Here is a 27,513-nt window from a genome sequence, read left to right as displayed (position 1 = left end):
AGCCACCCAGGCGCCCCAATAAATAAAATCTTAAAAAAAACAAAAAAATAGTTGAATACTTTTAAATCAGCAGATCCCAAAATGGTAGCAGTACTGCCCCCTAGAGAGCCCTTTGGATATATACGGAGGCATTTTTGGAGTCTGATGTAGGGAGGAATGGGGTGAAGGCTCTATTAGCATTAAAAGGGCATGTGTCTGGGATACTAGAGGTCCAGCAATACAAGGAACAATCCAGTGTGGCAAAGAATTGTCACATGTTCTGGGTGACTTTCAAACGGTCCACTGAATATATCTAAGGCTAGAACTTAACTGATAGGTAAATAAATGTATTTTTTCATAATTATTAATGTATCCACAATTTTCCAGAATGCAACCCTACTATAAATCTACTTGTTTTGGTCAAAACTTTACTAAGAGCTGTTCATCGTTTTTGAAAATCATGTCACCAATGTTGATGCCACTTTGTTATCTGAATCACCAATATAAAACATGTTATCAATCAGCTCTCCCAGCTTATCACTTTTCACAGTGATTCTAGGTATAGGTGCAAGCATTTGACAATCTCCTGTGTCATCCAGGGTGGTCTGCTCGAGGACTTACATACTGAAATATACAATTTTAATAAAGTGCTTTCCTTCTAGGATGGCTGGGTGGCTCAATCAGTTAATTGTCTGCCTTCCACTCAGGTCATGATCCTGGAGTCCTGGGATGGAGCCCCATGGCGCTGCTCAGCAGGGAGTCTGCTTCTCCCTCTCCCTCTGTCCTCCTCCTGTGTGCATGCTCGTTCTCTCTCTCTCTCTCAAATAAAATACTTTTTTAAAAAGTGCTTTCCTTCCATTTCTCCTTTATAATTAAATATTTTAATGATTTTTTGAAATTATGCAGATAGGTAATAGTTTTCATTTCAAGTTAGTAAAAGGGGCAATACAAACATTTTTTATAGGAAGCCAGCACTGGATTTAATAAGACTGAAAAATCAATGAAAGAAAATACAAATGAGATCAAATAAGACAGAAATCAAAGGCACTCTTACTGTTTTTGTCAAGATAATTAGTAAATTGTAAAACATCGAAAATAACAAAATGTAGCAATTTCAACTTCTGATTCTCACTTAAGGGGAACAACACACACTACAGAATAATTCTAATTCTCAGAGGAACTCAACTGCATTAAGACAACAAATTGACTTAGGGGACCATAGCTCCAGATAGAGCCCACCTCATCAACTTTGCTCATTAACTCTTTAGAGATAAAGAGTTAGATTTACATAAAATCTATACATAAGGGCCTAGCAATAAATGTTGCTTTTTTGGTATGGCAAAAAACTTTTGCCCAAGAAAATAAAGGGGCACAATTCAATTCAATAAATTTTAATGAATGTGAAATATACTAACTGAAAAAACACTGTATGTATGGCACTGAATGCCATCCCATTTAATACCCCTTTCCTTTTAAGAAAAGTAATCTAGGGATGCCTGGGTGGCGCAGTTGGTTGGACGACTGCCTCTGGCTCAGGGCGTGATCCTGGAGTCCCGGGATCGAGTCCCACATCAGGCTCCCAGCTCCATGGGGAGTCTGCTTTGCTCTCTGACCTTCTCCTCGCTCCTTCTCTCACTGTCTCTCTCTAATAAATAAAATAAAATCTTAAAAAAAAAAAAAAAAAAAAGAAAAGTAATCTAAAAACTCACTGTAACAAATTCCGTCCTGAATTTTTTTTACTACTTCCAAAAATTTTATCACAATCAGATACAAACCATTATTTTTTTAACTTCAGAAATATGAATTTTAGATCAAAAATCTAAACATCCACAAACTAGATCCTTTTCCTTAAAAGTACATGCTGAGAGAGCCATCTAGTGGTAACAGGAATTATTAACCATAATTACATTTTTATTTATTATTTAAGATTTTATTTATTTATTTGACAGAAAAAGAACACAAGTAGGCAGACCAGCAGGCAGAGGGAGTGTGAGAAGCAGGCTCTCCGCTGAGCAGGGAGCCTGATGCAGTGCTTGATCCCAGGACCCTGGGATCATGATCTGAGCTAAAGGCCGCTGCTTAACCAACTAAGCCATCCAGGTGCCCTATAATTATATTTTTAAAGCTTACAGTCTATTTTGTATTGAATTTCTATAATTAATAGCTCACAGAGCTGTTTTGAGGATTATAGTACCTACTGGAAATGAAAACTCTCTATAAAACTGTAAAGTACTAATTCTATATGAATTGTTACTAAGACTCCTAAAAAAGAGTATGAAAAAAAAGTTAGAAAATATAATCCTATTACAATACACTTAATAATAAACCTTGATTGCCTCATTAAAAACTTAAGCATAAACTTGCAATATCATTCCTATGCTCAATGAGAACAATTACAAATCCATTAAAACTCTTCTAAAGTTTTCCACCAAGCAATTTAGTACTACATATGCATCAAGAGCCTTTAAGATGATCATACTCTTTGACCTAATAATCCCACTCATATAAATCTATCACAAGGAAACTATCCGAAACATATTCAAAGTAATGTTATTTAAGACAGGGAAAAACTGAAATGCCCTAATACAGATAATAGCTAAAAGAGATTAGGGGTGCCTGGGTGGCTCAGTTGATCAGCTCAGGTCATGATCCCAGGGTCCTGGTATAGAGCCCCACATCATCAGGCTCCCTCCCCACAGGAAGCCTCCTTCTCTCTCTGTCTGCCTGTGCTCCCCCTGCTTATGCTCTGTCCAATAAATTTTAAAAATCTTTTTTTTTTTAAAGAAATTGGGGTGCCTGGGTGCCTCAGTGGGTTAAAGCCTCTGTCTTTGGCTCAGGTCATGATCCCAGAGTCCTGGGATCAAGCCATGCATCAGGCTCTCTGCTCGGTGGGGAGCCTGCTCCCCCCCCCACCGCCTGCCTCTCTGCCTGCTTGTGATCTCAGTCACATAAATGAATAAAATCTTTAAAAAATAAATAAAAAAGAAATTAAGATAGATCATAATGGATACTGAAAGTTTTTTTTTTTAAATTACGGAAAATTTTGAGCAAATACAAGAACAGGCACAACAGTATAATGAACTTCCACACAGCCACCAACTGGCTTCAATATTACCAATTTATTGACAACCCATTTCCCACCCACACACATTCTGAAGCAAATATCTGTAAATATTCCAGTATGTATGTCTAAAAGATAACCAGTACTACAGTCATTTAAGATTATTTATAAATAATATGCAACAGTATGAGAATCAAGCCTCTAAAATGAATACACACCATGATCCTAACTATGTAAAAAGTGCATAGAAAAGCACCCAGAAGCAATATACAATATACCATGATAATGAAAATCAGAAATTTTCCCTTTTTCTATTTATTCTCTATTTCATAAGTGTTCTATAATGAGCATATATTACTCCTGTAATTAAAAATAAACTTTTCTTAGTTGTTTCTAATAGTAATAGAAATTTGCCATCTAGTAATGTCATTTCAGTGAAAAAAATGAATGGAAAAAAATGAGTATCTCATATCCTGCATTTAATAGATCTATAAACCAGACAAGTAAAATGTTGTAAAGAATACTAGTTAGGGACGCCTGGGTGGCGCAGTTGGTTGGACGACTGCCTTCGGCTCAGGGCGTGATCCTGGAGTCCCAGGATCGAGTCCCACATCAGGCTCCCAGCTCCATGGGGAGTCTGCTTTGCTCTCTGACCTTCTCCTCGCTCATGCTCTCTCTCACTGTCTCTCTCTCTCAAATAAATAAATAAAATCTTTAAAAAAAAAAAAAAAGAATACTAGTTAAAAATACATGAATAAGCACAGAAACCTTTTATTAAAAAGCTTTTCACCAAAATAAGATTACAGATAAAAAACATTTTTAATGTAAGAAACTAGATGTTGAAAGTTATTTTTTAATAGTAAAAGCGTAAAAGGTGACTCTAAAATTAAGCGTATTATAACCATGTGTTTAACTGTACATACGAAAATATTCTTGGGCATGAGAATTTAGTTGCCTACATTCTCGCAAGGAAATAGGGTTGCCTGGGTGGCTCAGTCTGTTTAGCCTCTGCCTTTGGCTCAGGTCATGATCCCGGGGTCCTGGGATCTAGCCCCACGTCATGAGGCTCGCTACTCCGCAGGGAATCTATTTCTCTTTCTGGCCCCCCGCTCTCACCCTCTCTCTCTCTAAAATAAATAAATAAAATCTTATTTTAAGACAAGGGAGAAAAAAAGACAATAACTTGGATAATAAAACTAGTACCTGGCATGTTGCCAAATAATTACCTAGTATCATATAATCTAAACAGATTTACCCCAACAGTTATGGTCTCCACTTTGCAAAGGAGACAAAGAATAAAAGGACTTACCAAAGAGCACTAGTTTAAGCCTAAAGAGAAGACCCATATTCTTAACTCTTGTGTTCTAAATTAGAGAACATTGGGAATCTGCAGGGATATAAAAGAACATGCCCTTCAAGTCTCTTTCTCTGCGATTCCTTTGAAGAAAAAATAATCATATGAACTCTGGTATATTTGGAATTTTCTCCCATTTCCATTTTGTCCAGTGGGCTTTTTTTTTCTTTTTACCTTTTTTAACTTAAAAATGACACTTTCAAACAAAGTCTCTAAAGAAAAATCATCTCCCATAGACCCTTGTTCCAGAAAACCACCAGAAGATGTACTCCTCCAAGACCAGGAATAAACAAAAACTAGAATCAAGGGCTTCAGGAAATAAGGGATCCAATATAACTAGAGTGGAAGAGGATCCCCAAGATGATAATAAAGGAGACCCCAAGAGGTGCTGTACCAGAAACCTGGAAAGCAAATCCAGATTGGAACCAGAGGACAGAGGTTCCAGAAGGAGGTCTCCAAGGAAAAGAAAGGCTGATAAGACTCCTAGGAAAAGAATGGGATCTCCAGTGGGGAATCTGACATGGGTTAATGATGGATACAAGAACAGTAAGCAAAAGAAAAAAAGTACATAATTTCTTTTTCAGAGGGAAGAAAAAAAAAAGAAAAACCTACACAAGAAAGAAAATGTAATCCCAGTTTACACACATGGCATGGGTTAGTGAAGAAGAGTAGTTCCAGGATTGCAATAACCCCCAAATAATAATCCAAGCAAAATTTTTGGTGTACTTCTATTAAGAAGATGAAGAGTGAGGGGCACCTGGATGGCTCAGTGGGGGGTGTCCAACACGTGGTTTTAGTTCAGGTTGTGATCTCATGGGTGGTAGAACCAGGGCCCCTGCACTGGGCTCCCCACTCTGTGGGGAGTCTGCTTGGGAATTCTCTCCCTCTGTTCCTACTCCCCACTTCCAAGCCTGGCTCATGCGTGTACACTCTCTCTCTCTAAAATGGATAAATAAATCTTTAAAAAAAAATGAAGAGGGTGCCTGGGTGGCTTAGTGGGTTAAGCCGCTGCCTTCGGCTCAGGTCATGATCTCAGGGTCCTGGGATCAAGTCCCGCATCGGACTCTCTGCTCAGCAGGGAGCCTGCTTCCTCCTCTCTCTCTGCCTGCCTCTCTGCCTACTTGTGATCTCTCTCTGTCAAATAAATAAATAAAATCTTTTAAAAAAAAAATGAAGAATAAGGAAAAATATGCTTAGAGGTGGTTTGGTTTAAGATAGCCAAAGCTTCATCTTCATAACTGGGAAGTCAAAGATATATATATATAGAAAAATCAATAATGAGCATAAACAGGTTATTTAGAAATATGGAGGGAAGTACTGGGGGAAGAAACAGCAAAAAGAGAATGGATGCCTTTGGGAAGAAGGTTCTTGGGTGGGAAGGAATAACACAAGGGACTCAAAGTTGTTGTTTTTGACCATAAACCTTGTATTTTTTACTTTTCAACTTCATATATGTATACTTTAATAAAAATAAAAGTACAATAAACAAATATATGTTCACTTTATATAAAAAATATATCACTCAAATTCAAAGTCATCCCCACATTTCCTGTTGGTCTTACTCCCCAGAAATAAGCACTATTTAAATGTTTATAGTGTGTAGCCTTCTAAATCTTTTCTATGCCTATAAAAAAAAACACACAGGCACAACGCTTCTTTTCAAACAAATAAAAAACAAAAGAAGGGATCATATCATAGTGGTTTTGCAACTTGCTTCTTTGCACTCAACAGGGATCCCCTTGTTTTATCAGTGACATCTTTCTAATGCACACAGATAAAAACATATTTTTTACTAGCTACATGGAAGTATGGTAGGCTGAATAATGCTCCCCCCAAGGATGTCTAGATCTTAATTCCCAGAATCTGTGAATGTTAGCTTATGTGGCAAAAAGGACTTTCCAGGTGTGATTAAATGAAGGATCTTGAGATAGGAAGATCCTGGATAATCTACTAGATGGGCTGAAGTAATCACAAGGGTCCTTGTAAGTGGGATGGAGGAGGGTCAGAATCAAAGAGAAGGAAGCAGAGATCAGAGGAGAGAGAGAGAAAGAGAGATCTGAAGTTGCTATAGTTGCTAGCCTTGAAGATGGGGGGGGGGGGGGAAATACTACACCAGCCAAAAATGCAGGCAGCCTTGAAAAAACTAGAAAAGGAAAGAAAACAGACTCTCCCTTGGAACCTCCTCCAGAAGGAACACAACGTTCTATCTTCTAGCAAGTTTATCTTTCTTAGCCATGATTACCTGATGACATCCAAATCTATCTTCAGTCCAGGCCTCCATCCAAGCTAGATAGACCCTAATATTCAACTGGATAGATACCTCTACCAGTAGATGCCAAGCACTTCAAAAGTCAAACTGTCAGTGGATTAAGCCGCTGCCTTCGGCTCAGGTCATGATCTCAGGGGTCCTGGGATCGAGCCCCGCATCAGGCTCTCTGCTCGGCAGGGAGCCTGCTTCCTCCTCTCTCTCTCTCTGCCTACCTGTGACCTCTATCTGTCAAATAAATAAATAAAATCTTTAAAAAAAAAAGTCAAACTGTCTAAGTCGTGGCTTGTTCCCTAGTTCAGAAACTTTGGAATCCTTCTGGACCCCTTCTTCCACACATCTCAACCAGTCATGACCTGTCACTTTTACCTCCTAAATGTCTCTTAAATCCTTCTATGTCTTTCCAATGATAGAGTGTCGGTCCTCAGTAAATATCTGTTGGGGGCACCTGGGTGGCTCAAACAGTTAAGCATCTGCCTATCTGCCTTCGGCTCAGGTCGTGATCCTGGAGACCTGGGATCGAGCCCTGTGTCAGATTCCTTGCTCCACGGGGATTTTGCCTCTGTCTCTCTGTCCCTCATGAATAAATAAATAGTATCTTTTAAATAAATAAATAAAAGCTGACAGTCTTTTCTCCTGTGCCACAAACTTTGTTCATGCCTCCATCCTTTCTCTCCTAGAACAACTTTAAACTAGTGTCTATGCTTCACAGTCTTACCTTTCTCTCATTTGTTCTCCATTCTGCTACCAAACTTCTTAGTCATCCTTAAACAGAATTCAGGCCCCTTGTCAGTTACCTCAGATAAAATCAAACTCTTTGCCATTAGATACAAGGCCTTTCATATTTGGCATCTGTTGCCATCACTACATTTATACCACTCCCCACCTCACACTAAACTCTATACTCCAGACATGTTTTACTCAGCTTTTTTCTCACCTTTGGACATCTATACAAAACATTCCCTCTGCCAGGAAGAATGTTCTTCTCTCCATGCCCACTTTCGCTGTATTTATTCCTACCTGTTCTTCAGAGTTCAGCTTTTCTCCTTAGAGAAGCCTTCCCTGATCCCCCCAAACTAAATGAAGTGTCCTTCCTGTGTATTCTTCTAGCATCTTAAGTTTCTCTTCTATAATGGCATTTATCAAACCATACTACATGTGCCTGTTTACTTGGCTACTTGTTTTCACTGTGCCTGAATGATGGTGCCTGGTAAACAAGTACTGATTGAATAAATAAACATCAGACACACAGCAGAAACTCCAGAAATACTTGGGATAACCAACAGTCATATAACATTTGAATTTTTAAATGCAAATTAAAATGACAGCTTCACAAATTCTAGGAAGCAAAGTTAATAAAATACTCGCTGAATTCCTCTCAGCCTTATTATAACTAAATTTTTCACAAATGAATGAGATTAGATCTCTCCTGAATATTCTTTTTACTGGCAGCTACTCAAATTGACAGATCTGATCCAGAAAAACATGAGGTCAATTCTATGTTTTCTCAGGCTAAAGGGAAAACTGTGAATATAATCTGTAAATCTGGATAATGGCTTTATCTGGGACCCTCAAAAATCACTTTTGCACCTGCCACATTCGTATAAAAAATGTGGACAGGAAGCCAGAGTTTATCTAATAACCAGCAACAGTCTAGGAAGCAAGATCAGCTCATGGTCACCATAATATCCGTGGGTCAAATCAGTACCAAACTGAATTCAAAGGTTTCAAGTGAGTATGTTCTATCTAGAACTAAGCTGTCCAATATAGCAGCCACCAGCCATAATGCTACTAGGCACTGAAATGTGGCCAGTCCAAATGGAGCTGTGCTTTAAGTGTAACATACCAGCACCAAAAAAGAATGTAAGGTATCTCATTAATAACTTTGCTATCAATTTAATGTTAAAATGGTAGTATTTTGGATATGTGGGATTAAATAAAATGTTATTAAAATTAATTTCATCTGTTTTTTTTTAATGTGGCTGCTATAAAACATTAACTATATGGCTCACATTATATTGCTGTTGGACAGAACTATTCTAGAACCATTAATCAAAACTTCCTGGGGCACCTAGGTGGCTCGGTCAGTTAGGCGTCTGCCTTCAGCTCCCTGTGCCCTAGAATCAAGCCCCACATTAGGTTCCCTGCTCAGCAGGATGTCTGCTTCTCCCTCTCCCTCTGCCTGCCACTCGCCCTGCTTGTGCTCTCTGTTAAATAAATAAAAATGTGAGGCGCCTGGGTGGCTCAGTAGGTTGAAGCCTCTGCCTTCGGCTCGGATCATGATCCCAGGGTCCTGTAATCAAGCCCAGCATAGGGCTCCCTGCTCAGTAGGGAGCTTGCTTCCCCCTCTCTCTGCCTGCCTCTCTGCTTACTTGTGATCTCTGTCAAATAAATAAATAAAATCTTTTAAAATAAATAAAAATCTTTAAAAAATAAGATTTTTTAGGGGTGCCTGGGTGGCTCAATGGGTTAAAGCCTCTGCCTTTGGTTCAGGTCATAATCCCGGGGTCCTGGGATCGCCCCACATCGGACTCTCTGATCTTCAGGGAGCCTGCTTCCTCCTCTCTGTCTCTGCCTGCCTCTCTGCCTACTTGTGATCTCTGTCTGTCAAAGAAATAAAAAAAATCTTTAGGGAAAAAAAATTTAAAGATTTTAAAAATCTCCAAAAAAAGATTTTAAAAATCTTCAAAAAATAAATAAAAACTTAAAAACAAAACAAAACTGCTTAAAGGCACCAAGTTTAGAATTTACAAAAAGCTGCAACATTTGAATATAAGATATAGATAGGACATTCTCTAAGAAAAACTGTATCTGATGAATTATCCCTCTTATAACACTGGATACACTTTCTCTCTAAAAACTATAGTAAGGTATCTTTTGTCCTTGGAAAACTTCACAAACTCACTTGGGGATGAAGCTACCCATAAATTCTACCCATACTACTACATAAGTTCTTCTCTTTGCAACCCACTGCCCCTTTACCCCATTCAACTACTTTCTCTTCTAATCACATAGATTTATCCCAGGAAGAGACTGAGGCTTAAAAAGAGTACAAGCAGAAGATGGAGACAAGACTAGAACTCTATTGAAACTAGGCCAGTAGATAATTTTGAATTAATAGGGAAGCATAACTTACCTAGTTACTATAAAATACAGCCAACAAGCTATTCACAATAGTGAATTATCCCCAACAATAAGAATACATACACTTTGATCCTTTCTCTTCAAGTTTTCTCATATTCATCCCTTCCTCTCTACTACCTCTAGTCTTGCACATTCATTGCCTCATACCTTAAACATCACGAATAGCCTTCTGGCTGACCTAACTCTAATTTCTGCATCCTACTGCCAAGCAATCTCACTAAAATACAATTTCATTCAATTCAAATACTTCTGTATGAGTCTCTCTACATGGTCCCTACCCTCGAAGAATTCATCACCTAGTAGAGAAGACATATATCTCATAATTCCCTTATCTAAAGTCCTCCTCCGTACAACCATTTGAAGAACAATTTGTTGATGTCCAGAAGAACTGAAGATATGTCTACCCTTTGATCCAGGGATTCCACTACTAGGAAGCTGCCATATCTCCTTAACACACACACACACGCAAAGAGAGGAAACATGTATAGGAACATTTACAGAAACATTATTTTTAATAGAAAAAAAAAAACCTAAGTGTCCATCAACAGAAAAATATTTTTAAGCATTTATTATAAAATCTTTCAAATATAGAAAAGTATGTGTATGCATATAAATGAATATATGTGTGTATACACAAACACACACACACACATATGCCCATCACCCACATTCTAAATTAAAAGTTGGCCATCTTGCTTCATCCTACTCCTTTCTAAAAAAATGTACTTTACAGCTGGCACATGCTGCATTTGGTTGTTATATATCTAGATTAATTATATTCTCGGACAGTTCCCCTTCCCCCCACCACCCCACCCTTGTTTTCCTCTCCCATGACATTAAATGGCCAGTTTATCTGTAACTCACATTCTGTATTTTTCGGATTGCTTTACCCAAGATAGTACTTAATTTCTTTCATCACCCATATTTCTTATAAACTGAAAGTTAGTCTGAAAAGTTAAATTTGGTACAAAAACCCTCAGTTGATACACTATACTTGATACTGAATCACATCAGGAAGAACATACTTTTTGGTTCATTTTTAGTGATACTAGGATTAATAACTAAGCTAGTAATAGCCCGATCCTTCCACTGTAAGATTTTATTGTTCTGAGACCAACTAGTACTCTATGGAGTATTTTGGGACCATGCAAATATCCAATTCCCAATGAACCTTTTGCCTAACAATTTCAGGACCCACTAATGATCCTGGCCTAAGTCAAATATTTCATAAAAGGATATAACAAATCGTGACTTTCTGATTCTGTAATTCTTTCTATATTTATCATCTGGCATTCCTCACTAACTGTAATACATTTTTACTAAAAAAGCAGTTCAAATGTTAAATTACCAATTTTCAGAGAAAAGGATAGGTGTAACAGCCATCTCCATTTGCCTTGTTTTTTTTTTTTAATTGTTATATATTGTTTCAAATTACTCTCCTTATTCTCCTTTATGTTCAAACTGTCCCAACTTTGGTCAACAAGGGCCTCTTTGGGTAGGCTTTTGTTATGTCTTTGAAAGCTTTCTTGCTTTTAGCACAAGATGTTCCAGGTTCACTAGGTCTATTCCCTGCCCCGGTACTGGAATCAGTCATTTCTTTTGAGGATTCTAAATGGAAGTATTTAAAGACCAAAATTGGTGTAATACAAATATACCTACCAAAGTAACATAGTATGTTTCTATATCCTTTCAGTGGACAGAGCTAATAAAGAAATACATTATTTGGGTGGAGTTAAGAAATATATATATATATTAAATCCTGAATTCAAACTGACATCTATAATTCAAGTACATCACTACATTCTTTTTGCTTAGCTTCTTTGATTTTATACTTAACATTTCTATTGGTTTCTAACATATAAGAATAAAAACTTACTGGCTTTAACCTACAACATGTATCAAATGATATAAAAATAAAAATACCAATACTATAACTATCAATAAAACAAGTGAAGTTGGGCGCCTGGGTGGCTCAGTGGGTTGAGCCGCTGCCTACGGCTCAGGTCATGATCTCGGGGTTCTGGGATCGAGTCCCGCATCGGGCTCTCTGCTCAGCGGGGAGCCTGCTTCCCCCTCTCTCTCTGCCTGCCTCTCTGCCTACTTGTGGCCTCTGTCAAATAAATAAATAAAATCTTAAAAAAAAAAAAAAAAAACAAGTGAAGTTTAAGATTTCTTTCAGTTTTTGGGACGCCTGGGTGGCGCAGTTGGTTGGACGACTGCCTTCGGCTCAGGGCGTGATCCTGGAGTCCCGGGATCGAGTCCCACATCGGGCTCCCGGCTCCATGGGGAGTCTGCTTCGCTCTCTGACCTTCTCCTCGCTCATGCTCTCTCTCACTGTCTCTCTCTCTCTCAAATAAATAATAAATAAAATCTTTAAAAAAAAAAAAAAAAGATTTCTTTCAGTTTTTGTCCTTAGCATATATGCCATTTGATATTGAGCTCAAAAGTCACTTGAAGGAGAAGAATAAATGAAACAAGATGGGATTGGGAGGGAGACAAACCATAAGTGACTCTTAATCTCACAAAACAAACTGAGGGTTGCTGGGGGAAGGGGGCTTGGGAGAAGGTGGTGGGGTTATGGACATTGGGGAGGGTATGTGCTTTGGTGAGTGCTGTGAAGTGTGTAAACCTGGCGATTCACAGACCTGTACCCCTGGGGATAAAAATATATTATATGTTTATAAAAAATTTAAAAAAATTTTAAAAATCATTAAAAAAGTAATAAAACAGACATGCATACTTTGTATGCAGAAAATGATACAAAGTAAAAAAAAAAGTCACTTGAGATTGTGTTTTCCTCCATGTATTTAAGCAACTATTTTGATATACACATAGGTTCATTTGTTCAACTTTGTTCTCAATTTTAGAGATTTTTATTTTCATTTAATTGTAATTTTTGAATGTGTAAAACATTTACATAATTCAAAAGTCAAAAACCAAACCAAATACACTCAGAAATCTTACTTCCATTCCTGTTTCCTACACATCTTTCCCATTCACCCTCTCCCCCCACCACCAGGTAACAATTTTATTAGTTTCTGATCTGTATTATCAGTCTTTCTTTTTGCAAAAGAAACAAATTAGTTTATGTATTCTTACTCCCACACACACTTTTTTTTTTTTTTTTAAGATTTTATTTATTTGACAGAGATGACAGGTAGGCAGAAAGGCAGGCAGAGAGAGAAGAAGGGAAGCAGGCTCCCTGCTGAACAGAGAGCCCAAGGCAGGGCTTGATCCAGGATCCTGGGATCACAACCTAAGCAGAAGGCAGAGGCTTTAACCCATTGAGGTCCCCACGCGCGCCCCCCTCACACACACTTCTTACACCAAAAGAGCATACTACATACACTGTTCTGCACTTTGCTCCCCCCACCACTTAATATATATACTGGAAAATTCTCCATAGAGATTTACCTCATTCTGTTTTATACCTGCAGAGTACTATATGAAAATACCATAGTTAAAAAACTAGTAATCTTTTACAATCTAGCAATCAAGCCAAAAGATCACCTCACAGTTCAAGGCCTTCATCAACTGCTCCAACCTTGCACCTTCACCTCGTCCATTTTTCTCAACTCCCACTTCATACAGGAACCCCCAGCAGCTGTCAGATTCAAAACAATTATTCCTTATTCAATATGTGCTCACCTTATTCCAGACCCAATGCCTTCTTCCCTTGTGCTACTTGCCCAGTTTTGATGGCTACGTACCTTCTCTGCAAATCTGGTACTTTACAGCCCATTTCAAACATTTCTTTTTTTCTAATAAGCCTTCCTTAAATGAGCTAATTCCTCTATGCTTCCCTTTAAATCTTCTCAGGGATTTATACCATAGTCCTAGTTTCCCTTCATTCATTAAACAAATGTTTGCTGAGCATATAAGTGCCAACAGAAAATGAACAAAGACAAGTCCCTACCCTCACAGAGCTTGTGTTCTTGGGGGAAGCACAGAAATCAATTGACCAACAAATAATAGCAGTACCAGTAGGGATAAATGCTATGAAGAAAATGTAAGGCACGTTAAGAAAAGAGAATACTGGATCAGAGATGGGGAACTGCCATTTTAAACAAAGTTAAGGAAAGGCCTCTTTGAGGAAAGGACATTTGAGTAAAAATATGAATTAAGGAAGGAAGGAGAGCAAGGAAGGATTCCAGAGAAAAGCATCACAAAGGACAGGTCACTCTTTTGGCTGCTCAGCATCAGAACATTTTCATATGCCCAGGGAATTCCCCTCTGATGAGTCCTGAAAGAAGCCAGAACCTTCACCTATTAGTGAAGCTAAGTATTTGCTTCCCGAGCCCCGCATACAGCTAGTCTTATGACCTCCTTCCACCAAAGCATCCATGCTGGATTTTAACTTATAAGATAATGTGTTTAAAAAAAAAAAAAAAGCAGGAAGTATACTGAATCCATTATGGCAAGAGTAGAAGCAGATTCCAATGACAGTACTGGTAATGGTTTCTTCTGTGACAATTCCTTTTCTGCTAAATTAACCAGACATGGTTTTCAGTTTTTAGAACTAAAGTTTGGGGGTTTGGGGGTTTTCTGTTTTAAGAACTAGGAATTCTGACTGTTCCTCATGATCCAGGGAGATAGACCAGCAAGTATAAAGGCCCTGGGTTAGGGGGAAAAAGGACAGCATATGAAATCACAGAGACGGGCATGAGCCACATCACACAGGGCTTTTTGGAACTAGTAAGAAGCCTGGGTTTCATTGAGTTTACTAGGAACTTGTTGGAATGTTTTAAACAGGAGAGTGTTGTGACATGATTTGTGTGTGTGTGTGTGTGTGTGTGTTGTCCATTAAGGCATTTTATTTGCACATGTCTTACATCCCTAGAAAAAGAATGCTAGGATTTTCCCACCTGCATGCTTCTGTCTTGCTTCTCTGTGGTCCATGATTAGTACAATGACACCATACTGGCAGGATGGGAGCAGATTATTCTGCCATTTTTCTAGACCTTTGAGCTGCACAGCAAATCTGGGACTGATCAATCCACACTTATTCAACCCACCCTTGAGGCTTACAACAATTTTCCCAGCTCTGTCATCATCAATGATTTCAAATGCACCCATGTAACCATGCTTCATGCTTCATCATCACAGTTAGAAACCAGACAAAGGCAGCACCTGGGTGTCAGTGGGTTAAAGCCTCTGCCTTCAGCTCAGGTCATGATCCCAGGGTCCTGGGATCAAGTCCCGCATCACATCAAGACCTCTGCTCAGCAGGGAGCCTGTTTCCCGCTGCCCCCCCCCGCCCCCGCCTGCCTCTCTGCCTACTTGTGATCTCTGTCAAATAAATAAATAAAAATCTTAAAAACAAAACAAAACAAAAGAAACCAGACACAGACAAAGACTTGGAGTAGGGGCTAACAAGAACCTGGTGTTTGCCTCTTTTTGGCATTGTTAATGTTCTTGAGAGAATCTGCCAGGACATTCATGTGTACCATTATGAAAAGACGGTAGAAGGAGCTGATTTATATTTTTTAAAAATTACTACTGTTTTATATTGGTAGTTCATAGAGGAAAGCAAGGATTGAGGCAGGAATACTAGTTAGGAAATTATTCCAGGCAAGAGCTGATACTGCCTTAGGCTAGTAAGATACCTACATAATCATTTAAACTTTTTACCTCTAATTATATATCTAAGTTTAAATCTAGCATCTAATTTTGTGCTCTCTATTCGTTACCTGTTCATGTTCTCTCCTGCCTTCTTCTGGACTGATTCTTTTTTAATATTTTACCTATTTCTCTTACTGGTTTAGAAGTTACATACTCTATTTTTGTTCTTGTAGTTATTTCCTAGAAATTATACCATGCATTAAAGTCTAAAATTAATCAAAATCTTGTTTTAAAATACCTAAGCAAGCATCAACCAATGACAATGTGTGGACCCTGTTTGGATTCCAATTTGAAGAAACTAAATGTAAGTTTTTAAAAAACTTTTTTAAGTTTTACAGTGAAAATATTTGGTATGATACCATAATGATGGACACATGTATGAGATACTTGCCCAAACTCAAAAGAATGTAGACCAACAATGAATCATAATGTAAACTACAGACTTTAGGTGATTATGATATGCCAGTGTAGGTTCATCAATTGTAACACATGTACCACTCTGGTGGCAGATACTGATAATGAGGGAGGTTATCCATGTATGGGGGCAGTTGGTGTACGGGAAATCTTTGTTCTTTCCCCTCAAGTTTGCTGTAAAACTAAAACTGCCCTATAAAAAGATCATAAATGTTAAAATGATCATCTTGGATAGTTAAGGAAATACCAGATAAAGTTCCCTGTTGTTAGATGTTCAGTACTTCCCTTTTTTATTTCTTTGTTCCATAATACATTTCAATAAAGGTGAATGCTGCATTTAAAAAAAAGGGAGGGGGGGGCGCCTGGGTGGCTCAGTGGGTTAAAGCCTCTGCCTTCACTCAGGTCATGATCCCAGGACCCTGGCTGGGATGGAGCCCCACGTCGGGCTGTCTGCTCAGCAGGGAGCCTGCTTCCAACCATCTCTCTCTCTGCCTGCCTCTCTGCCTGTCAAATAAATAAATAAATAAGTCTTTAAAAAAAAAAAGTCATTTTGCAGATAACTAAGGAAAAGTGAACGCTGCCTTAATATATAATGATATTAGGGCATTATGTTTATTTTTTTCTGGATATAATTATGTTATAGTTTAGGTTTATATATTTTTAGAGATTAAAAACTACTTATGGGTTAAATAATTGATACTTGAGACGTGTTTCTCAAAATACTGAGGAATGTGTAAGAAACCACTGTAGTCTTGAATTGATCATTGTTGACAGTGGGTAATGAATACATGGAAGTTCATTATACTCTTTTGCTTTTACATATTTAAAGTTTTCCATACAAAGGGTTTTTTTTTTAAACTTATCCTCCTAGACAACACAAAGACCTTAGAACCTAGAATCCAACTTATTCCCCTTCTGCTATTGCCTTGTCTTTTAATCCATTAGATATTCTTACTGTTGTATGCAGTCAAGATTCACTTTCATTTTCCAAACACATATTACTTTCTTTACCTTTCAGCCCTTCATACAAGTCTTTCCTCCAACATGGTAATCAATTTCATCCTGCCCAAAGTATATCCTATAGAACTGCACTAATAAGGTGCATGTGACTATTTAAATTTAGTTAAGACTTCATCTCAATCACACTAGCCACATTTCAAGTGTTCAACAGCCTTATGTGGCTTAAGACAATCCTGAGCAGCACAGATAAAGAATATTTCCGTCATCACAGCAACTTCTACTGAAGAGTGTTGGTTTAAATTATCTTTATTGAGTGAGATGCTGGTGACAATCTGTTTTTCTCAAAATATCTTTATTTCACCATAGTTCTTTAAAGATATTTTCACTGGATATAAAATTCTAGGTTGGCAAGGTTTTGTTGGGTTTTTTTTCCCCATTTCATATTGCAGACATCATTTTACTATCTTCTGACTTCCATTGCTATTGTTGAAAAGTCACCTATTTGTCTAATGCTCACTCCTTTGGTGGTTACCTTCTTTTTCTCCAGATAGTCTTAAGATTTTTCTCTGTGTCACTGGTTTTCTGCAATTTCATTATGATGTGTCTAGATATGGATTTATTTTTATCCTAATTAGCACTCATCAGAACTTTTGTATCCTGCTTTGATATCTTTTTATAGTTTCATGTTTTCTTTGTATTTGCCATTTCTGTAAATACAGTAGGCATGGCTTTTTTTTTTTTTAATTTTTTATTTATTTATTTGAGAGACAGAGAATGAGAGAGAGAACCTGAGAGGGGAAAGATCAAAGGGAAAAGCAGACTCCCCATGGAGCTGGGAGCCCAATTCAGAACTCAATCCTGGAACTCCAGGATCATGACCTGAGCTGAAGGCAGTCGCCCAACCAATTCACCCAGACTCCCATAAGCATGGTTCTTTTATCATGTATCTTCTAATTCTATAAATTATGCCTACGAATAACTGTTTCTGCTGTTGTTTCTGTTCATGTTTCCTTGTCTCCTCCTATGCCAGCTTATCTTTGACCACGTACTGGTCAGTATCCTTAAAAAATTATTTGTAGAGACATCTAAAATGAAGAACTGTTCTTCCAGGGAACATCTGCATTTGCTTCTGCCAAGCACCTAGGGGACACTACAAATGAGGGACTGCCCTAAATTAAGTCATGGTTTAAATTTCCCTTTCCTTGCTAGGCTATGGCCACAACTTTATACAGAGACTTCTTTCTTTTCTCTTTTTTCTCCTGCTCTGCTCAGCACCAAACCAACATGCAGTCCCTTCATATTTGGCTGGAAAGTAAACAATGAAAGGGGAACAGGAATTAGCTCTGATTTATCCTTCTCCTGCAGGTGTAGACATATGGAGTCAAAGCCTAATTAGGTAGGATCTCTTGTAAAACTTTACATGTCCACATGTCAGATAGGCTTTGAATCTTGATTTCTGTCCACCTCTCCCCACAAGTGTGATGAAAAGAAACCTAAAGTTCTTGAAATCTGCAAACATACTCGGGCCAACAGTGGCTTCAGTTCTCCAGATATTCTGCTAACCTCTCTTGGTTTGGGCTTTCTTCCAGAATCTGGTTTACCAAATTCCCCTATCTTTCCAGTTCTTCAAAACTCTTAAGGTGGTGTTTATAGATCTTATCCAGCATTTTCAATTCTTTTCAAGAAGAGGATGGGTAAATAATCTAGCCCACCATTACCCAGAGGTAACACCTATTTTGAAGTTGAGCTAACAGAACCTTCCCTATGTATTAGATATCAGTGTACAAGAAAAAGAAGAGTCAGAGGTGACATCTAGATTTTTGGTTTGAATAATTTGGTGAAAAGTGGGATTATTTTGGTGGGCAAAGTGGGATGGGGGGGTCAGGTGTTAAGGGTTTAGTCATAGACTAAATTCGAGATGCCTTAGCTAGGTTTTAAGTTTCTTAAAGGTATAAACAAGGCTTTTTTTTTTTAGTGCCATTTATACCCATAGGTACTTTATAACACTGTTGCACACATAGTTGGTATTCAACTAACTGAAGATTTCTCTACCTCAGTACTACTGACATAGTGGGTCTGACAATTCTTTGTTGTAGATTTTTTTGTGCATTGTAGGTTATCTGGCAGCATCCCTGGTCTCTACACATTAAGATGCTAGTGGCACCATCCTGTCCCCCATTTTGTAACATTAAAAAAAAAAAAAAAAAAAGTATCTGGATATTGTTAAATGTCTCTCAGGTGTAAAATATCCCTGACTGAGGACACTAATACTTCTTAAAGTTAAGTGCTATACACTGTGCTATTACCATTCTTTCGCTCAACTGGATACCAAAAATACACAAGATTTAAGAATCCATCTAAGCCCAAACCGTAGCCAATCCCAAATGAGCATTTCTCAAATTATGTTTCCTAAAGCACCATAGGACTGCAGTCCGGAGAAAGACAGTGGTGAACAGGTAAGCTTAGGTTGGTGGTGACAAAACAGTTTCACCCTCACTAAAGCAAGACCATCTCCAACTGTTACAAGTTTATACATATACTACTACTGTAATTTTTTTAAAGATTTTATTTATTTGACAGACAGAGATTACAAGTAGGCAGAGAGGCAGGCGGGGGTTGGGCGGGGAGCAGAGAGCCCAGTGCGGGGCTCGATTCCCGGGACCGGGGATCATCACCTGAGCTGAAGGCAGAGGCTTTGACCCACTGAACCACCCAGGTGCCCCCACTATTGTAATTTTTAAAAGAAAGCTATTGCCAGCCAAATGTCTTTGCTTCAGATACAAAATGGTTAAAAATTTAACCATTCTCAAGCAAGAATTACTTAACAGCTTTATTTTATTGCTATTCTACACCCAAATCCTTATTAACATAAACCTAGAAAAGATTTACTAAAGCCATCTGCAAGTCCTGGCATGTATGTGTTTTATTTGTGCTTCTCCCTCACCCCCTCCTTTTTTTAAAAAAAAAAAACTCTGGCCAAATAAAAATCAGGTAAAAGTTATATAGATAAATTAAGTCCTCAAAATCAGATTCTGAAATAGAACTCGTTCAAATCAATTGGAATGACTGGGGTATGTTATACAAAGCTATCTTTATTTCTTTGAATTTCAGATATCAAAAGATATAATTAAATCAGATGGAACCATACTAATAAATTTAGTTCCTGATCCCCACATAAGCTATGTATTTATCAATACACATTCTCTATTTCTCTGTCTACATTCTATCTGTGTATACCAATGTCCTTATTTAACTGTAAAATTATGATGTCATTACAAAGCTGTTCTCCATAAAACCTAGAATATCAATGGCTATAATCTAAGATAAAAAATATTTATTGATGACTATTTTGTATTTATTTATTTGAGGGGGAGAACAGTGTATGGGAGGAGGGGCAGAGGGAGACAGAGAAGCAGGCACCCCGCAGAGCAGGGAGCCCAACATGGTGCTTGATCCCCAGGCCCTGGGATCATAACCCAGGTGGCAAGCAGGCACTTAACTGAGACATCCAGATAACCTTATTGAGGACTATGTAATATTTATTAAATGTCATTTAATATGTATTAGATAATATTAATATTTTTAAATATTCATGTTTAAAATAAGCTCAAGTTCCAAGGTGCCAGGGGCTTGGGACTGAGTCCCATGTCGGGTTCCCTGGTCAGTGGGGAGTCTGCTTCTCCCTCTCCTTCTGCCCCTACACCTCACTTGTGCTCTTTCTCTCAAATAAAATCTTTATAAATAAATAAATAAGCTCAAGTTCCATATCCAAAGCACATGAATTACAGACACATATACATACCCAAACACTAAACTAAGGAGGACTAAGGGTTCATCAAGTAGCATGTCTAGAACTTCCCAAGCACCTACCAAAACTTAATCTTCCTCCTATATTCCCTGATGTTGCTACTACCCTTTTTACCTCTCAAATTAGAAACCTAAGAACTGTCCTTAACATTCTCTTGCTCCTCATGTCTTTACATACAGTTGGTCATCAAATACTATAAGGTCCACTCTGCATCTTTTTCTCTGAAATTTTTTCTCAATAGCCAATAGTTTTATGTAGCTCAAAAATCCAAGCCCAGAAATGTTTACACTGAAAAGTCTCAGTGGAAGCATTTACACTATTACCACTCCCCTCACACAAATAATCCCCTTTGCGAGTTTCATGGGTATCCTTCCACTATTTCTATTATTACCAAAAGATAGCATTACTACATACACTGTTCTCCACTTGCTTTTCTTAACACATCCTGGAGATCTTTCCTATTAGTTAAACAGCTTTCTCATTTTCTTAAGCTGCTTAGTATGCTATTGTGTAGATAGGTCATAGTTTATTATGAATGGACACTATTACTATTATATACAACACTGCATAAAGCACTAATATCTGTGTAATTATATCATTTCGTTTCATGTAACTGTAGGATAAATTCCCTGAAGCAGGACTGCTGAGACAAAAGTAAATACAATTCTAATTTTGATACATACTGTGAAATTACCCAAGTCATTTATAAATTAGTCCTCTTCTCACTTCCTTTGCCACTGCATTTTCATGTCTATATTAATGAAGTACCTCCTTAACTGGTTCCCTTCTTTCCCCAACTATTGTCCTTCCTATTGTCAACTGATCATTATTATTTTAATGAATTTATAAATATACACTGTAATATTCTAACTTTAAAATTCCAAAGATTACTGAAAAAGCTAGTTCCCTCTAATCATCCCTCCCTATCTCTACTCCCAAAACCCAATCCTCTACCCATCACCCAAGAGATAAGCACTATTATCAGTTCAGGATTACCCAGACCATGTTCTTTGCATTTGCACCCCTCCAAAACATAGCATTGTTCTGGGGTTTTTTTCCTTATATATATATAAATAGTCTCATATTGTATATACTGCTCTAAAACTTAGTACTCAGTACATGTCATATTCATTTCTCCAAATTATTACGTTATTCCATAGTATGAATATACCAATTTACTTGGTCATTTTAGTAATTTAACCAGTTTTATTTATTTTTCCAGGTTTTTTTTTTTTTACTACTATAAACTGCTGCAATGAACATACTTGCATGTGCTTCCTTATGCACATACACTAGTGTTCCTTTAGTACAGAAAATGGGCAGATTTGCTGGGAATACCATTTCAAATTAATACTAACAAACTGCCCACATCAATTTACACCCCCAAGCCAATTTATAGTCCCAACAACAGCTTATAATGTTTATTATTTCCTCACAATACAGCCAATTTTAACATTAAGCAAGTTTTTAAAATTTTGCCTGTATTAGCTTTTGTTTTAGTATGTATTTCTCAAATTACTAGTAAAATTGCATAATTTTCCAAATATTTGTTGGCCATTTGTATTTCCTCGCCTGAAACTACCTGTTGGAATACTTGTTTTTCTATGTCATTCTTTCTTTGTAGAAGGGCATCATATATATTTATTTGTTGTATGTGTTACAAATACTCCTCTCAGTCTATTCGAAATTTCTGTATTTTGAACATTGTCATAAAGTCTTACACTGTGGTTTGGTCAAATTAAATTTATCAAAATATCTTCCTAAAACATACAATTTCACTTCAAGTTGGCCCCCTACCATTCTATTTCATAAACATAAATTCCAGAATTACCCTGAACTGTGAAATCTCCTATTTCCTCAGTACATCTCCATTCTCAAATGCTTCTTACAGAGTAAACTTAACACTGCAATGAGTGAAAGTTTAATGTTAGGAAAAACTTTCTGGTACAACATAGCCCATAAATGTAAGCCAACTTCCTCTAGGGCAGAGTTGAGGAAACAGCAATGTATTTCATCATGTGAGGAAAAACTGGCTGCACTGGACTTATTGAGAGACGGGATCTCTACCTCGCATGTAGCAACTTCCTACAATGCATTTCAGACCTTTCTGGATCTGGCCAGTGCCTCACTCAAGCCTCCCAACTCACCACCACTTGCCACTTGCATTTATCCTCCAACAATACGGTTATCCCTACATCCTATTGTTTTGTTACACCATTCCTTTATGTGTTATCCTGCGTGAGAAATCTTCTCTTTACCCCAAGTTACCCCACCACATACTTATATTCTTCCTCTAAAACTCAGTTCAGACATTACCTTCTCCAACAAGCTTCCGCTGACCTTTTGAGCAAAAAGAATTAATCATTTCTCTATTTTGCCATTGTGCCCTGAACCTCTCATTAATATGTGGATTCCACTCTGTTACAAGGATTCGTTTACAAGCTCTCCTTTCCTATAAGCCTCAGGAAGTCAGGCCCAGTTTATCTTGCTCTTATGTATTTAGTATTCAGCAGTTTCTCGTGTCCCATTCTATTTGCCAATTAAACAAGTCCTCTCTATTCAGCAGTTAACATTAAAGACCTATACACAAAATAATTGAAATCATGATCTTTAAATGAAGATATTTCACAACCTGGAAGAATATGTGGATTATAATAAAAGCAGTCTGTAGTTTTCTGGGTTTTTTTTTTTAAGATTTTATTTATTTATTTGAGAAAGAGACAATGAGAGAGAGCATGAGAGAGGAGAAGGTCAAAGGGAGAAGCAGACTCCCGGTGGAGCTGGGAGCCCGATGTGGGACTCGATCCAGGAACTCCAGGATCATTACCTGAGCCAAAGGCAGTCGTCCAACCAACTGAGCCACCCAGGTGCCCCTGTAGTTTTTTTCTTTTTAAGTATTGAGTTTTTAACTGTGAAATGATTTAGTGGGCTAAAGCCAACATTTTTAAAAATATCAGTATATAACAAATATAATAAAGGTATGTTGTTTCATGGAATCTTTGTTCCAGTCACACACATGCCTGTGTGCACACACACACACACACAAACACACACACACAACAATGTGTATATACATTATTGATGCAAAATACATTTCTTACTGTAGGTCAAATTTTAAAAAAGTAACTTGAAAGCTATTTCCATTGTTGCTATATGGGTTCAGAGAAGCTTTAAATCAGCAAACAAAAATATGTAGTCAAGGAAGGTTTCTTCAATGAAAGACAACATTTGGAGCAGTCTAGCTCTCCACTACCTCTCTAATTTCACCTATCACTCCCCCTTATTCATTTTGCTGGAGGCACACAAGCCTCAGGAATTATTCCAACAAGCCAAACATACTTTCACCTCAAGATCTTAAACATGTTTCTTTGGCCCAGAAAGCTCCTTACTTAAAGAACTCCATCATTTACTCCCTCATTCCAGGACACCCAAAGAGAGCTTTCCCTGACCACCTAAAATAGCAACCATCCCCCACCATAACCCGTTAATCAGTTTTATTCCTTTTCATGCCACTTGTTACCACCTGATATTTACTGTGCACTTCCTTTCCCCTCCTCCCTAATGCCAGCCCCAAGAACATAGACTGTCTTCTGTTTTCATTACTATTAATACCAGAGATTAGGGCAGTACAGGCATAAAACAAACACTTCCGAATAGGTCATGACAGGCCTATCAAGGAAAAGGAAAAGGAAGAACACAGGGAGTTGTACCTGAGCATGGTATATTACAGAGGAAACAAGACTCAAGTAAGGTTGAAGAAGCCAAACATGAAAGGTTTTAAAGTCAGAAAGCAGAGTCTGGACTTTATTCTGCAGACAATTGCAAGTCAATGTTCTGAGCAAACGGTGATCCATTCAAACATTTATCCAGTACAAGTCAATTCACTTTGCTTGGCACAATGGAGAGCACAAAGGTCAACAGCACATGTTCTCTCCACCGGCTGTTCAGGTTTAAAAGCAGTGGGTTAAAAAAAAGTTTTAGGAAAATTATTCTGGCAGTCATGTGCAAGATGGGTTGGAAGAGGAGACTCCGAAGTGAAAATGGGAAATACGAGGCACTGCAGAGCCTCAAGACAAACGAAGACCCAGTAACCTAAAGAATTGTGCTGACTAATGGATATAAATAATAAGAGAAACATGTATTACAAAAACTTTACAATTTAAATATGATGATTTATTATTACCAAACCATTGTAGAGAACAACTGAAGTGATCAGAGAGGAAAGTGTGGCAAGATTCCTAGAAAAGCATAAGAATCCTCTTCGTTCTATTCAGTTCACAAAATAATAAAGAATAGACTCATCATGGTGATGATGAAAAAAAATGTGCAAATGTGTACTCTATTTGCTTTTTCAATTAAGTAGAAATCAATGTCACCTTTTGAGAGAGAGGAAGAAGATACGAGAAAACAGAAAAATGTGAGATTAATAAAATAATAGCCAAGAATAGCAAGGGCCCATTGGGAACTGTTCAGCATAAATTCATAATGGCCAAAAAATTCTTTGGAATCACTCACCTTCCTCCATAAATATGCTGACCTGGGTGGTGGGCACAGGGGAAGAGACAGATGGTAGAAAGATCTGACAACAGGTAAATATGAAAGAAGTGACTGGTGTCAAGTTCTGTCAAGTCTGTATCTAATGCGCATAGCAATAAAGGGAGAGAAGCTGAGAGTCTGTATGAAAGAAATGGCTAAAGGCATGGGTGAAGTAATCACAAGGGCAAAGATGTAAGAGTTCATACATACCAGTTTAGGATGTAAGGGAAATTTTTCAGATCATTCCTTAACCAACTGAGCCACCCAGGCGCCCCTCAGATCATTCCTTTAAACACCATACTGTTTGCTAAGGTCTGAATGATTATGCCTCTCACCCACCCCCTCAAATTTGTATGGTGAACTCCTAATGGCCAAAGTGATGGTATTAAGAGGGAGGATGTTTGGGAGGTGATTAGGTCATGAGGAAGGATCATTAAGATTTATGCCCTTATAAAAAGAAACCTGAGAGAGCTCCCATGCCCCTTCCGCCATGTGAGGATACAACAGAGAAGCCTGCAACTGGAAGAGGGTCCTTATCACCAACCATGCTTGCACCTTGATCGTGGACATACCAGCCTTCAGAGAACGGAGAGGAAAAATAAATTGTTTATAAGTTACCAAGCCTCCAGCTTTTTATTATAGCAGCTTGACTAAGGCACTGTTTAAATTTTTTTCTTCTGTCTGGATACATATAAGTGCTGTAGACACAAAGTGAGTACAGGAATCAAAGTGAGCACAGCCAATAATTTTAACATGAGAGGAAGTGACCTAATTCCAATGTTCAGATCTATAATTAGTATTATGACTTAGAATAAATATCCACCTTAGTTCCCACATCTACAGAATGGGAGAGCATGTTAAACAGAGGTACCATAGTGGCCTCCACTCACCTCCTACAAAAAATTACTGCTGTAGTAAACCAAGTTACCATATAGTAACAGTGCTGCTGCATATTTACCCAAAGAATACAAAAACACCAATTCAAAAGGACATATGCACCCCTATGTTTATAGCAGCATTATTTACAACAGCCAAATTATGGAAGCAGCCCAAGCATCTGTTGACTGACGAATGGATAAAGATGATATGGAGGTGTGTGTGTGTGTGTCTACAGCATATATATATATATATATATATATATATATATATAGTGTGTGTGTGTACATATTTTTTTTCACCAGAATATTATTCAGCCATAAAAAAGAATGAAATCTTGCTATTTGCAGTGACATGGATGGAGCTAGAGAGTATAATACTAGGTAAGATAAGTCAGAGAAAGACAACTACCATACTATTTCACTCATATGTGGAATTCAAAAAAAAAAAAGTAAGCAAAGGGAAAGAGAGAGACAAACCAAGAAACAAACTCTTAATTATAGAGAACAATCTGATGGTTACCAGAGGAGAGGCAAATAGGGGAATGGGTGTAATCAGTGATACAGATTAAGAAGCGCACTTGTTTTTATGAGCACAGGGTGATGTATGGAACTATTAAATTACTATAGTACACCTGAAACTAATATAACACTGTATATTAACTGGAATTTAGAACTTAAATAAAAGAGAAAAAAAAGAAATGTCTTGTTCCTCAAGTGTAATGAAACAGAGAAAAAGCTAATTGGGTTAGAGGAACTCTCAAGCCTTTTCTAAAAAATACAACACTAGGTAATAGAATCAACAATATTGGTAGAGGTTTAGCATAATTTATAATAAAAAGAAATAGAAGTGCTCATTTTATTTTCTAATTTTTAAATTACCATGGATTATAAAGCTATATAATAACATGAAAAGGTATTAAAATAAAATAGGACTCAAAATTTAATAAATATCCTACAGGTTCCTTACCTGCAATTCCAAAATACAAAAACTCTTGGGTGGCAAAACCTTACCTGCACGGACATGAAGCACTGACAGTCTTTATCTACCCCATTTGGTATAAACCTTCATATGTGTTGCTGCAGAAACAGTAATGTGTTTGAAGTGGACTGAACTCTGTCAAGAGGTTACATTACTATGTTGCCTATATTCAAAAAATTCTTAGTTCCAAAAACTATTAAACCCCAAGGGTTTTAGTGGGCTATGATCCTATAATAATAATTGCTAACATTTGCTGAGCTATTAAAATGTGTCAGACACTGTTCTGATCACTTTATATGCAGTAACTCATTTAATCCTCCCAAGCACCAAAACGTAGTTATTATAATTACCCAATTTTACAAAGGAGCAAACTGAGGCAGTGCGATTAAGTAAACTGCCTAATGTCACAAAGCCAGAGAGTGACTAAGCTGGGATGAATACAATGTTTAAAATATTACACAGAAGAGGGAGAAAACACAAAATTGAGAAGTGATTAATGATAGAATGGTAGG

The 27,513-nt window shown here is 37.6% G+C and overlaps 1 protein-coding gene across 6 annotated transcripts in view; it reads right to left on the bottom strand.

Annotated features, from left to right (window-relative positions):
• GABPB1 (GA binding protein transcription factor subunit beta 1) overlaps positions 1-27,513 on the bottom strand; it is a 65,489-nt gene that overhangs the window by 32,138 nt on the left and 5,838 nt on the right. The window lies entirely within an intron of this gene.

The sequence above is a fragment of the Neovison vison genome, chromosome 13, assembly GCF_020171115.1.
Source record: "Neovison vison isolate M4711 chromosome 13, ASM_NN_V1, whole genome shotgun sequence".
Taxonomy (NCBI): domain Eukaryota; kingdom Metazoa; phylum Chordata; class Mammalia; order Carnivora; family Mustelidae; genus Neogale; species Neogale vison.
The sequence above is the reverse complement of the archived record's forward strand: the minus strand, read 5'-3'. Positions and strand labels throughout refer to the sequence as shown.